At 39.1% G+C, this 13,098-nt stretch overlaps 1 protein-coding gene across 1 annotated transcript in view; it reads left to right on the forward strand.

The window, feature by feature from the left end:
- Positions 1-3,172: 3,172 nt before the first annotated feature.
- The window catches only part of apbb1ip (amyloid beta (A4) precursor protein-binding, family B, member 1 interacting protein), a 52,496-nt gene continuing 42,570 nt past the window's right edge, over positions 3,173-13,098 (forward strand). Inside the window, exon 1 of the mRNA XM_063206952.1 lies at positions 3,173-3,373. The gene's annotated coding sequence lies outside the window, so the exon portion shown is untranslated. The remainder of the gene's footprint in view (positions 3,374-13,098) is intronic.

Here is a 13,098-nt window from a genome sequence, read left to right on the forward strand (position 1 = left end):
TAGTCTCAGTGGATTCCCAGGGTGGTCCATCTGTGGGTCATGTCACTTTTTAAAAAGTTCCCAAGTTGGGCAGTGAGGGTTGTCTGGTTCTGTTCTGTTCAGATGAGTAGGGTTTGACCCAGAAGGCCTGGACTTGTGTGCGGGAGTCCGGTGTCCTGTCGATATGGCCGGGCCTAGTTGTCACACTGAGCTACATAACCAGTACAAAAGTGCCACTGTAGCGCACCCTGGGGTTAGGATCAGTTTTGGGTAACACTTTATTTCAATGGTTCACCATTACAGTGTATCTACCAATAGGTACAGTGTAATAACCAGTGTAACAATATGTAATAACATGTAATACCAATGTAATACCATGTACCAACCCTAACCCTAGCCCTAGATATGTGGTAGGTCCACTGTAAAAGTGAACCATTAAAATAAAGTGTAACCGAGTTGGATGTTGATTAAGACTGTTAGTGTGTAATAGCCTGTTGGTAGCTGATGGTGATGAAGTAGCCCATTAGGAGAGTAGGCCTACTCCGGTACTGGGTCCAGATGGCACTGAGGTGGGCAGCTCTTCTCTGCATGGTGGCTTCTGGGCCAAAGAAGTCCAAGGGCAGATGGATGTTCTTTAACACCCCCCCCCCCCACACACACACACACACACACACACACACATCTCTTCCACAGTGGCTGCCCATACAGAAAAGATATAGATAAAAGTAACAAAATAGTTAATTTTCGATTATAGAATTCTATAATACAATTCCTATATGGCACATGCAACAGTGGTCCTCATTCCTCTCTAGTAAGGTACATATAGGCTACACATGCACTGTGCTTTAACATAAACATTATACGTGCAATGCGTATGAGTGCTCATACGCATTGGGTCACTACTACAAAAGTGGCCCAATTCTGTTACAAGATTTTATGAAGTTGTCATGTAGGTTTGTTTTTAATATCGGTTTCATATGGGGTTCAAGGGCTGACAGATGTTCTTTAGCTCCCCATGTCTTCCACTGTAACTGCCTCAGACATGGCTGCTGTTCTGTGCAGGGTAAGCTTAATCATTCAAGGTTATGAGAGATGATGATTCCTCAGACATACAAGTTCCATATACTGTGTACTGTAACATATAAATTGTATATCTTACTTGGAATGTATGAGTTCTTACTTATATGGCACATACTACAAAGGTGGCCTATTACTCATATATGATTTAATTTTAAAAGAATGTTGAGTCATATATGTTTTTATATATCAATATTTATATATAATTTTTCTCATGGTCTTCCACCCTGACTGCCTCACACATGGCTGCCGTCTTGTGCAGGGTAATCAGTCAAGGTTAGATGAGAGATGATGGTGGCTGATAGCTCAGGGCTTTCCATCTTTATCCCATCTAACACTGACTCTGCGCTGTCGCTGTTTCTAGACACGCACACACACACATGAATGCATGCACGCAAGCATGCACACACACACACACACACACACACACACACGCGCATACACACACACGCGCATACACACACACACACACACACACACACCACCACCACCACCACCACCACACAGAGAAACATACACAAAAAAAGCAGATTCTAGGCCAATACATTTGATTCTCGACCCTTGCACATGTATTGAAAATCATAACACTCTGTGAGACCACAGAGTTAGTGCAGCTCAATCCTCAACTGTTATTCCCGATTCCCGATGCCAAATCTTCCACTTTCATGTTTAGTCATGACAAACACCCCAGAGTTTTGTTGTGACACACCATAGAGTTATGCACAATACGATATTGTGAGAAATGGTTCCCCATGTATCTGTAACTTAATTCCCATTTACCGTTTTATGTTGTGTGCTACATGAAAAATGCAGGCGACATACAGTTCTGCATTTATTAATCTTACATCTGTACTGAACTTCCCATGACTTAGACACATGATATTGATCAGTAAATATCATGAGTACACTTTAGGGCTGCACAATTAATTGAAAATAATTGAAAATCGTGATATAATCGTGATATCGAAATCGTGATTTCATTCGGGATTTAATCGTGGCAATAGTGACCTACTTTCGAGAGCGTCCTTGAAGCCAGAACATACTGACAGGCTGGCATATCCGGCCAGAAATCTTTTCATCTATAGTTCCATGCTATTGCCTTTTACGTAATTATAATAATTCATTTTATTTGGCCCATCCTGTATATATATATATATATATATATATATATATATATATATATATATATATATATAGATATATAGATATATATATTTAATTCAGCAAAAATCAATAATCGTGATTAATAAGTGATTATAATTTTGACCCAATTAATCTTCAATTGTTGTGTGTTTTAGATTTTGTATAGTTTTCTTGCACAGGTCCACCTTTGTTTATCGTTTTAATTATTGGATACGAAACACAGGGACACATATACAGTAAGTGTACTACATTTAGTAATCATACATCTGTACCGAACTGCCTATGACCTTAACAGATGATATTGCTCAGCAAATGTCATTAGGTTACACTTAAACTCTACTGGCACTTGACAATAGACCTTTGTCAAAAATGGATAAGAAGTCCATTTTAATTGTTTTATTGTTTTGTATTTATTTATACATATTTATTGTATATATTTCTGTGTTTCCTGACAGAGGACATGGCAGTCAGATGTACAGCGCTGCAGAAGTGCAGTATAGTGCATGCCAAGAGCTTTCACTATTGTACACATACTGCCTGAAATGCACTTGATGTTAATCTTTTGTTAAAAGTGTTTACAAACTTTTGTATTTTGTATATTGTTCTATAAGTATTTGCCTAATTGGGGCCGTGGTCATCTGTGCTTCATCAGGCATGAGGGTTGCAGCAGAAATGAAGTTTCAATATATGTAGCGACAGGGGCGGAGCTATAGGGAGGGCGAGCAGGGCACTTGCCCCTAGGCCCATGGCCCTCCCGTATTGGTGGTGGGGGCCCTATCGTGAGCTTGGCAAGCTGTTTAGGGGGCCCTATAAGTGTCTTGCCCTGGGGCCCTGTGTGCAATGGTTCCACCACTGTGTAGAGAGCTGTCACTATAGCACCACAGCAGCCAGCCAGCCCTTTGAGGAATGCACTTGTGCAGGTCCGGACCTGTGCTTCCGCATAAAGCAGGAAGTAAGCAGGGTAACTGTCAGTGAGTCAGTGAGATGTGCTAAGGCGATGTGCTGTGCACCCCTCCTTGCATTGCATTGCATGCGTCTAAGGGTGGTGTCCTAGTTTATTAAAAGACACAAAAAGAAGGAGAAAGAACAGCAATTACAGCTTGCGCATGATACCAAATTGGTTTTGACCAATTGACCGTTTCAAGGCTGAGTTGAGGTGATATCAGCGTCAAAGGTAAGAAAACTTTTAAAGATCTCTGAAAATATGGATTTAGAAAAAAACAAGTTGTGGTTTATGTAACACTAAGTAAAGGCGGACGTTGTGAGTGAGGATGTGAAACTGTATTTGTACGTCTGATCCTCATAGCCTGTCTTTCAGTGTTATCTTAACTGGGAGTGCTGTTTATCACCCTGGTTAATGAGTATGTGTCTTGAGTCTGTGAGTCAGCGAGTGAAGTGTAGTACTTTAATTGTATTGTTGACTTGAAGTTGTATTTTGAAACCAACCCTTTCCACAACCTTGCTCAGTTGCCACAGTACTTATGTATTTAATTATATGCCATTGTATTTATTATATAGTATATTCATGTGTATCCATATTAATGGTGAAGTATTAATTACCTAGTGAAGTTTTCAAGTAAAGTGGCAACATGATTTATGACAGAAGAATTGCTCCCATACTTGTTCCATATCTCAGTTTTTCATAGCTCACAGCTATCATGGGGGCTCCACCCTGTTGTTCGTAGGATCGCAAAACCACAGACGAACAAGACAGTTGTTGCCTCACAATGCCAATCCGTTTACCACTTATCGTGGCAAGCAATCTGCTCTGGCAGTAGGAGCCCTACCAAGAGTGTCAGTGGTAGGGATGACCATTCACTAGTCAAGCGCCAAATTACTTTTGGATTTAAAATAATAAGGTACTGTCAAGTGAGTGTATTTGGCACTGACTGATGAAAGTGTAGCTACAGTACGGTACATGTTGCAAGGCTTATTTCCACTTCTGGTCTATGGGTGTCTCAGTGGCACTGATGTACCTGGTGTGCTTGGATACATCCAACTACTGTGTTGTTGTGTAGGCCTATGTACTGTATGTTGACGTGCTACTTAAAGGATTAACAAGAACGGTGTACCTTGGTTGAGTATACTTACTGTATTTTGGGTGCTGTTGTATAACTGGTCTCATGTCTAAAAAGGAACAAAACGTGTAACTCATCATATTACATAATTGGGGAGACATAGATATATAGATAAATGGATGACTTAGAAATGTCCATATATCTTTAGATATATATGCAAACTCACAGCCTGTCAGTCTCTAAGTAAGGTAGTCTGTTCCTTTAGTAAGCCTTATTGCACTCTTTACTCAGTTTTTTGTTTGTTTTTTGTTTGTTTTGTAGTTTAGTTTATAACATGTGGGCATGGTATGGACATGTGAGTAGCTTGTGACAGTGAGATGTCATGTGCAGTAGCATGGCTACTGTCACTGGGTAATGATGTTGTGTATGTTAAAATGGGACAAACTTATGATGTAAGTACAACACATGATACTTATAGCTGTTACACCAGTCATTATGCTGTATCTATCTAATGATCAGTTAATCAGGGTTTTTAGTGTTCTTTTACATCTACTTCTACTCACCAATGTCACTGGGCTATGTGGTCATGAGGCTGTCCCAGGCTAGGTGAACAGCATGGCACTTGCTCAATAATTAGCAATTTACCAGCTCTTGTGGACGTGGACATGTACTTGGACATAAGCATGAACCTGAGTTTGGGGATGGAATTAGGCTATCAGATGGTTATTCCCTTTGGTTTTTTTTTTTTACAGAACACAATTTTTTCTGTTGGTTCATTTTTTCCTGTCACATGCCAGCACAGACAAGCACCTACATTATGCAGACAAATACATAGATATGTATAATATCCCTAGACATACACACATGCACACGCATGTGCGCGCTAGGAGTGCGCGGTATGGACGGTATACTATCGTGCAAGGTATTTTTTCCCCCAAGGTATGGATTTTGTCCATACCGCTCTACCGCCATAGCGCATTGCGTCCTGCAGATGGCAGTAATAGACAACGTTTTGAAAATCCACCGACTGACTGTCTCTCGTCATAGTAGCAAAAGAATATGTGGTTGTAGAACAGAAGCACAATTTCATTTAAGCTTTAAGTGTAATATGTATAGTTAGTGTAGTGAACTATTGTTTTAAACTGTATGTGATTTCGATTCTGGTCTCCACAATTTAATGTACAGTGGTGTGAAAAGCAAGTTAGCAAGCTAACAACCCAAGTCATTCATGTCAATGCTGGTGTCTGACAACAGAAATGTGCTAAATCTATGTGCTACTGGTTGCCTTACATTTGAGCCAGCCTTACTGTATGTAACTGTGTCCAGGTGAGATAATATCATTCACGATATCTGGCTGGGTGTTAGTAACTTAGATGACTGTTCACTGTTTAAAATGTGATTTAGCGATTTCGCTAACGTTAGCACGCTAACCGCTGCTGCAGTGATAGCTGCCATTTAAATGCATTAGTTCTACAATGCATTGCTAGCTGCCTCATGTAAAAGTTCGTTTTTTAATCTTTAACAATAACAACTGAACCATTAGGCTTGGCATAATCACAGATGCAAGCACACATTTCCAAATTACCCCCAGTAACTCCAGAAATAGAAAAAAGGTCAAATGAACGATTTATTGGATAAAATCCATGTTCAGTTTGACACCCCTCCCTTCCCTAGTTTAACCCCTTCTAGACTTGGTGAAATTGACAGTGTTGTAGCCAGAGAGAGTAGAGAGAACTTAAAGAATCTCTGCCTATTGCATTGCATTGCATTGCAAAATGCATTTTACATAGTTTTTGTTTGTTTTCAAAGATTTGAATAGCAAGAATTCACACACATTAAAAAAATGCAAATGTAAAAGTAAAAAAAAAAAAGGTGTTTTGTACATTTTGCGACGGAATGCTTAAATTTTACACAAATGTAAAATACCGTGATATATACCGTGATATATACTGTGGCTAAAATTTTACCGAGGTATACATTTTTGGCCATACCGCCCACCCCTACACACACACACACACACACACACACACACACACACACACACACACACACACACACACACACACACACACACACATACAGGCATAGTTCCATACATATTGAGCTAAAGACACATATTTCATGAATTTCAGTTTGATTGAGTCATAATTTCTCCAGTTGAAACAATTCATCTTATATCTGGAACTGTAAAGAGATTTACTATAGGCCTTGGCAGAGTGATGGTCTTTCTGTGTAGCACAGCTCCTTGGCGGCTGTATCACAGATGTTTGTGTGACTTTGGACGTACAGTACAGCAGATCAGGAACATGTGTTTCACTTAAAGACTTGGTTTTGGATCACACGGAGACTCTTGTGTGTTCGTGTGTTGATGTGCCCAAAGAGCAGCTTTGCTGGATGAAGAGAGGCCTCTCAAGCGAAGCCCACACATGTTCCACACTCCAAGTGACGTATATGTTAACACAATGTGTGAGTGTGTGAGTCTGAGCCCTTGAAGGGAGAGTGTGCTGTCAAATTCTGTCCTCAAACATTCACCGTATAGTTTGTATTATTTAGCCAAAAATCAGAATGAGTGATTTATTTAATTTGTCAGTCCCCTGTAAGTTATTAGTGCATATCCATAGGCATAGAAATGTACCTCCCCGATCTTGTGAAGATTTGATTGATTTGGTTAGTTGGGCCTTACACAAAGTGCAGCATTTGTGTTGACTTTTGTCTTTGTTGAAAGCAACACTGACAGAGTGCACCATACAACGCACAGCATGGTACTCGCATGGCTGTTATTAAATGACACATGTTCTCTGCTGAGGCCGCTGGTGAACATAATAGCGCAGCATCTCCCATTTCATTGCTGTATGTTACTAATGCTTAACCCAGTAAGACACTGCCCCTGTTATAAATTATCTGTTGCCAGAATGTTGGACCATGTCGGACCATGTTGGACGGCACAGTTTGACTTTTGTATTCCACTATTGGACTGTACCTGCACTACCCCACAAGACCACACACACACACACACACACACACACACACACACACACACACACACACACACACACACACACACACACACACACACACACACACACACACACACACTGTACCAGGGACTGCACCTACCTGCACTACCTCAGTCCTGGAACCTATCACTTGTATTGTTATTATACTGTTACTTTCACTGTTATTATTTGTAGTGTCCAACATGACACTGTCCTTCAGTGCCAACAGATGCTTTTGCTTACTGTAACTGTGGAAAACACGAAATTTCAAAACAATTTTTTTTAAAGTGAATGCATGAAAGCCAAGCCAAAAAAATAATTTAAAAAAATCTCTTTTTTTGCATTTACAGTAAGCAAAAGTATCCGTTGCACTGAAGGACATGTTGGACGTCTTTGACCCACATTCTTTATTTATCTTATCTCTGTTACATGTTCAATGTTAAATGTTCAATGTTAAATGTTAAATGTTCATTTATACTGTATTTATTATTGTCCATTGTCACCAGTCCATCACTGCACTTTAAGTCCGTCTGAAAAATGTCAGTTTTGTATATGTCTTGTCCTGGCATGGCATAGAGAGAAAACGTAGCCTAATTTCATTTTTCCTTGTATGTGTTGTGCATATGATGAAAGTGACAATAAAAGCTGACTTCACTTGAATGGCAATGACCAAGTTGTAACGTATTACCAAAGGCCCTGTGTACTGTCATAGTTTGTTTATTTTGTTTGTTTGTTTATTTGTTGGATCCCCATTAGCTATGGCAATGCCACAGCTATTCTTCCTGGGGTCCTTTTCTTCAATAAAATCAGTTCATCATAGTCTTAAAAATTACATCTGAAGATCATACAAAAAACAATACAATAACATATTACACATAGTGGTATAATACTGTGGTAGCTGTGGTTCGGTTCATTTCAGTGGTTCAGTGGGACAGGCACTTATTGATTAACCCGTTTATGCCTACGTTATAACATTATTGTCCTCAAAATGGAAATGACCCAGTCTTAATCTGTTACGTAGCCCCTTAATGCATGCCGTATCTTCAGTGGTACGCTGCAGTGGTGTAGTCTACTTTTTTATGGTGGGTATTTGATCATTTTTTGAAGTGGGTATACTGTATGTATTTGTGCTATTCAAAACAATGGATCAATCAATTTTAAGTGGGTATACTGAAATCCCTGACATTTAGAAGTGGGTATACTCCGTATACCCGCGTTTTACGTAGACTACACCACTGGTACGCTGTAATAGTCATTGAAAAGTAGCTACCATAGTACTACACTATGACATAAAACAGGGCCTTTAGTAATGCACTACGACTTGGTCATTGCCATTCTGGTAACAGTAAATTTATAACACCATGGCTTAATGGGTTAAGGCACTCAGTAATGTAATAGTAATGTTGTTATGATGTAGTTGACACTTTGCAGCAAAGTGTGAACAGGCCTGATGGTACACAAATCTGTGTTAAGAGGCTACTTCTCTTTGGCATTGCCCATTTCACACTAAGTTTGGACATGCGACCATGTCTCTAGTTTTAATATGGCAGGTTATTCTGTAGCCAAGCTGTAGAGCTACCATAGAGGAACACTTTAAAGTGTTGTAAGTCCTCATCTATGGAGCAGCAGGTCTTTAATGGCTTTCTTCTGGTCAGTCTGACAGCCTTGTTCAATCTTTGATGAGAAGTGAACTAGCTTCAGCCTGCCATGGAAATTACCTCACAGTGTAAGTCTCTCTCTCTCTCTCTCTCTCTCTCTCTCTCTCTCTCTCTCTCTGTCTCTCTCTCTCTCTCTCCCTCTCTCTCTCTCTCCCTCTCTCTCTCTCTTTCTCTCTCTTTCATCTACCCTGTCAGGGTCTGTCTCTCTCCTCCAGCCTCCACCCTGTAAAATAATTCAGTCAAGCTGGTGACTTCAAAGCTCTGTCTCTGAAACTGACCTCTGCTTCCAAGACTTCCGAGTCATTTTTCGTGAACAAAAAATCTTGAATTAGTCTCCTGTAAGTCTATTGTTCAATCAGCTTACCTCAGCAAATTGAGTGTGTTTTACTCAGAGTCTTTGTTCAGTTTCTGCATTGTTCTGTGGTGTTATGTAGCAATGTTCTCTGCCATCCAATACATGGGTTCACCGTGTTTATAAACGTGATGTTGTGAGGAGGGGCAAGACACTGGCAGCCAATCACGTGAGTTTTTTTTTTTACTGACAGTGGTTTCCAACACTCAGAGGTTGAGTTCTGCGCAGCTAGAGTCGTGCAGCCAGGAGAAAATAAACATTTAGAACACATGTATAGACCTGGGAGACATCTTGGCCAAAACGCTTCTGTGGCTGTGTTCATAGATGTGTGAAGCTAAGTGGACATGAGGTTTTCCTTGAGGGAGCAGCATTGTACTTGCGAGAGCTGGAAGAGCAAGGAGCATTGTTATGTTTCCAAGTATCAGTATAAAACATTTTTTTTTTTTTTTTTAGGGCTGGGACTCGATTAACATTTTTAATCAAATTAATCTATAGGCTTTGAAATTAATTAATCAAATTAATCGCATTTTAATCGCATTTAAATATCTGACTTGAGAACAGTAAAAAGTATATTTTTCACATGGATTTTGTCTAATGACAATAAATAAGTTTAATCTAAAGATATTGTTCCTTTTTAAAAGAAGAGAGAATTTTTCTCAATTTCAGCAGGCTGTTCACCATCAGTGCCCTCCACTGGTCTAATCCAGAACTATTAAGATATATTTTGTAGTGCGATTAAAATTAGTTAATGTTTTTAATCGCGTTCATTTTTGTGCGATTAATTAATCAAAATTAATGCATTAATGTCCCAGCCCTATTTTTTTTAAAGGGACACTGTGCAGGAAATGGTCAAAAAAGGTACTGCAACTATGCCGCTCATTGAAACTGGGCTGCCTATTGCCGAATTTGATCTTTACATGAAATTTTACTAAGTAATAAACTTTTCTGGTATGGTCCAAGTACAGTCATTTTTGCAGCTAAAAATGGCTATTTTTTGGAAATTCAAAATGGCGGACCATGGAGAAGATCCCCCTTTTCATGTATGAAAAGTGCAATTTTTCCAGTCATAATGAATACTTAGAATTTGATGCTGGTGGTAAGTATTCATGAAAAAGGTAACATTAGTGAATGGGCAGCATGAATTCTGGAAATAAACTAAACATCTCACACAGTGTCCCTTTAAAACTAATTGTTGATAAAGCCCTTATACGTTATGTGTGAGAAGACATTCACACTGTGTTTCAGCAGAATCTCTTTGGGTTGAAAGAGATCTACAGTATGTGCATATGTGTTTTGGGGAAGCAGGTTGTTGTGTATGTATGTGTGTGTACGTGTACACTTGCACATGTGTCTGTGTGTTTGTGGGTGTGGTCCATATTCATGTTGTGGTTGGGTGGGACGGGGAGGTTTGCCTATGCTAGAAGCACCATCCCGTGATGCTCTTCTGTTTTGTTGTTGTTGAGTACAGTCATGTTGTTGTGTTGTTTGGTGTTGCTGAGAGAGACTCTGACAGTAGCCCATAGGGTGTGGTGCAGTTAGTCAAACTTAAATTGACTGAGGGCCAAAATCAAAATCTGGAACGAAGTCGCTGGCCAAACTCAATATTTATTTTTAAGAATGGACTAAAAGTGTGTGTGAATCCATTTAACACTCATACAAACCCCAACTCCGATGAAGTTGGGACGTTTGGTAAACAGTGAATAAAGTCAAAATGCTATCATTTTCAAAACATTCAATCTATTCATTAGATGGAGAATAGTGAAAAGACAACATATTAAGTGTTAAAACTGAGAAAAAATATTGTTTTGGGGGACATATGTACTCATTTCTAATTTGATAAATCCAACACGTCTCAAAAGAGTTGGGACGGGGACAATAAATGGCAGCAAATGTCGAGGAAGACTAAAAACAAAACAAAAGACAACACTTAACAGTTAAATACATTAACCGATGAGATGATTTTATATAAAAAACAGTGTTAATTCCTATCTTGGACATGATTTCACCCGCTTAAATGGTGGGTGTATTCCTTGTCATGTTTTGCAATGTTTTCCTTTCTGTAGTGCTTACAGTGTGACAGGTCTTGACCAAAAACCCACCATTTTATCACCTGCTGGTCCTTATGATGGAGCCAAACTGTTAAAACATAGTAGAGAATGCAATTTGACCTTACTATGTGGCAGTAATCGAAGATCTCCCTTCAAAATATAATGCATGAGTGGCTTTTCATGCTGTTTAAAACCCATTTATACCATTCAGCACTGTATTTAACTCTACAGATGAGTGAGAACATCTTAACCAATGCACTACTGCACCCGCATGCCATCATGGAGGCTGACTTTTGAAGCTAGCACTAATACAAGTTGGATGGTCCATTTTTACTGTAGCACAGGATGTGCAATGCTCTATTATTGTCAAAAAGAATGGACTTCTACAACTTCTGCTGACTTCTGTAAGCAAAGGACAGTTTCCCATGTCTTCTGGGTCTATTTCAAGTGAGCTCAGGTGCTTAGGAGAATGTTACACCCCTGTATCATTTTCATGCATTAAGCATTCTTAATATGGTCAATTTTCAATAGCTCTAGCACTCCAGGAATTAGAGTGAGACTACAGTCAATATATATTTCATGATGTCATGAACCTATACAATGATTTTATTAACAAAAATATGTCTTATATACACTCAATCGTGGTAAATCAAAGGGAATTCAAAAATGTATGTAATAACTATGGTAATTATTCCCTTTGCATCTTTAATTCTGAGTGACTCAGCCTCTCTGTGATGATCTTATACCTGGACACCTATATTGTCCGTCAGTACAATTCATTTTGAAATGTTCTTCTTTGTTGTTTTATCTTATTTGGATGTTTACTAAATTTCACTGATCCCCGTCCCAACTCTTTTGAGACGTGTTGGATTTATCAAACTAGAAATGAGTACATATGTCCCCCAAAACAATATTTTTTCTCGGTTTTAACACTTAATATGTTGTCTTTTCACTATTCTCCATCTAATGAATAGATTGAATGTTTTGAAAATGATAGCATTTTGATTTTATTCACTGTTTACCAAACGTCCCAACTTCATCGGAGTTGGGGTTTGTAGTTACATTTCACACACTCTCTTTCCCATTACATCATATACAGTCCCAGGAAAAAGTTTGTACACCCTTTGAAATTTCTTACATTTCTGTCAAAATTGATCATAAAAAATGGTCTGATCTTCCCGGAAATCTCAAGAAGGAACAACCAGAGTCTGCTTTAATTAATTCCACCCAAACATTTACATGTTATCATATTTGTATTGGTCATAAGGCCATAACATTCACAGGAGAGCAGGGCATAAGTAAGTACACCCTTGCATTAAGTAGGTTTTAACCCTCAGTTAGTTGCAATATCATCAACCAGACTTGTCCTGTAGTTGCAGATCAGATTAACAAAACAATCTGTTTGTATCTTGTCTCCCTCTTCTTTAGAGAACTGCCTCTTGTCAGCAAGGTTTGTGGGATGTCTGGAGTGCATAGCTTTCTTGACTTCATGCCATATAATCTCAATTGTTTTTGTCAGGGCTTTGACTGGGCTATTTCAGAATGTGTATTTCATTATTATGAAGCCATTCTAAAGTCGATTTGCTTCTAAAGTATGGGTTGTTGTCACATTTCAGGACCCATACTCTTGTGTGCTTCAACTGTGTGACAGACTTCCTCACGTTTTTTCTGTAAAATATCACAATAAATTTGAGTTCATTGTTCCACTGATAATAGCAAACTGTCAAGGGCCTGAGGCAGCAAGGAAGCCGCATATAATGATGCTCCCGCCACCATACTCAGAAGAGGAGATGTAACCAAGAATAGCTAAAAATGGGATTAATTCTG

Source organism: Engraulis encrasicolus, chromosome 9 (assembly GCF_034702125.1).
Source record: "Engraulis encrasicolus isolate BLACKSEA-1 chromosome 9, IST_EnEncr_1.0, whole genome shotgun sequence".
Taxonomy (NCBI): domain Eukaryota; kingdom Metazoa; phylum Chordata; class Actinopteri; order Clupeiformes; family Engraulidae; genus Engraulis; species Engraulis encrasicolus.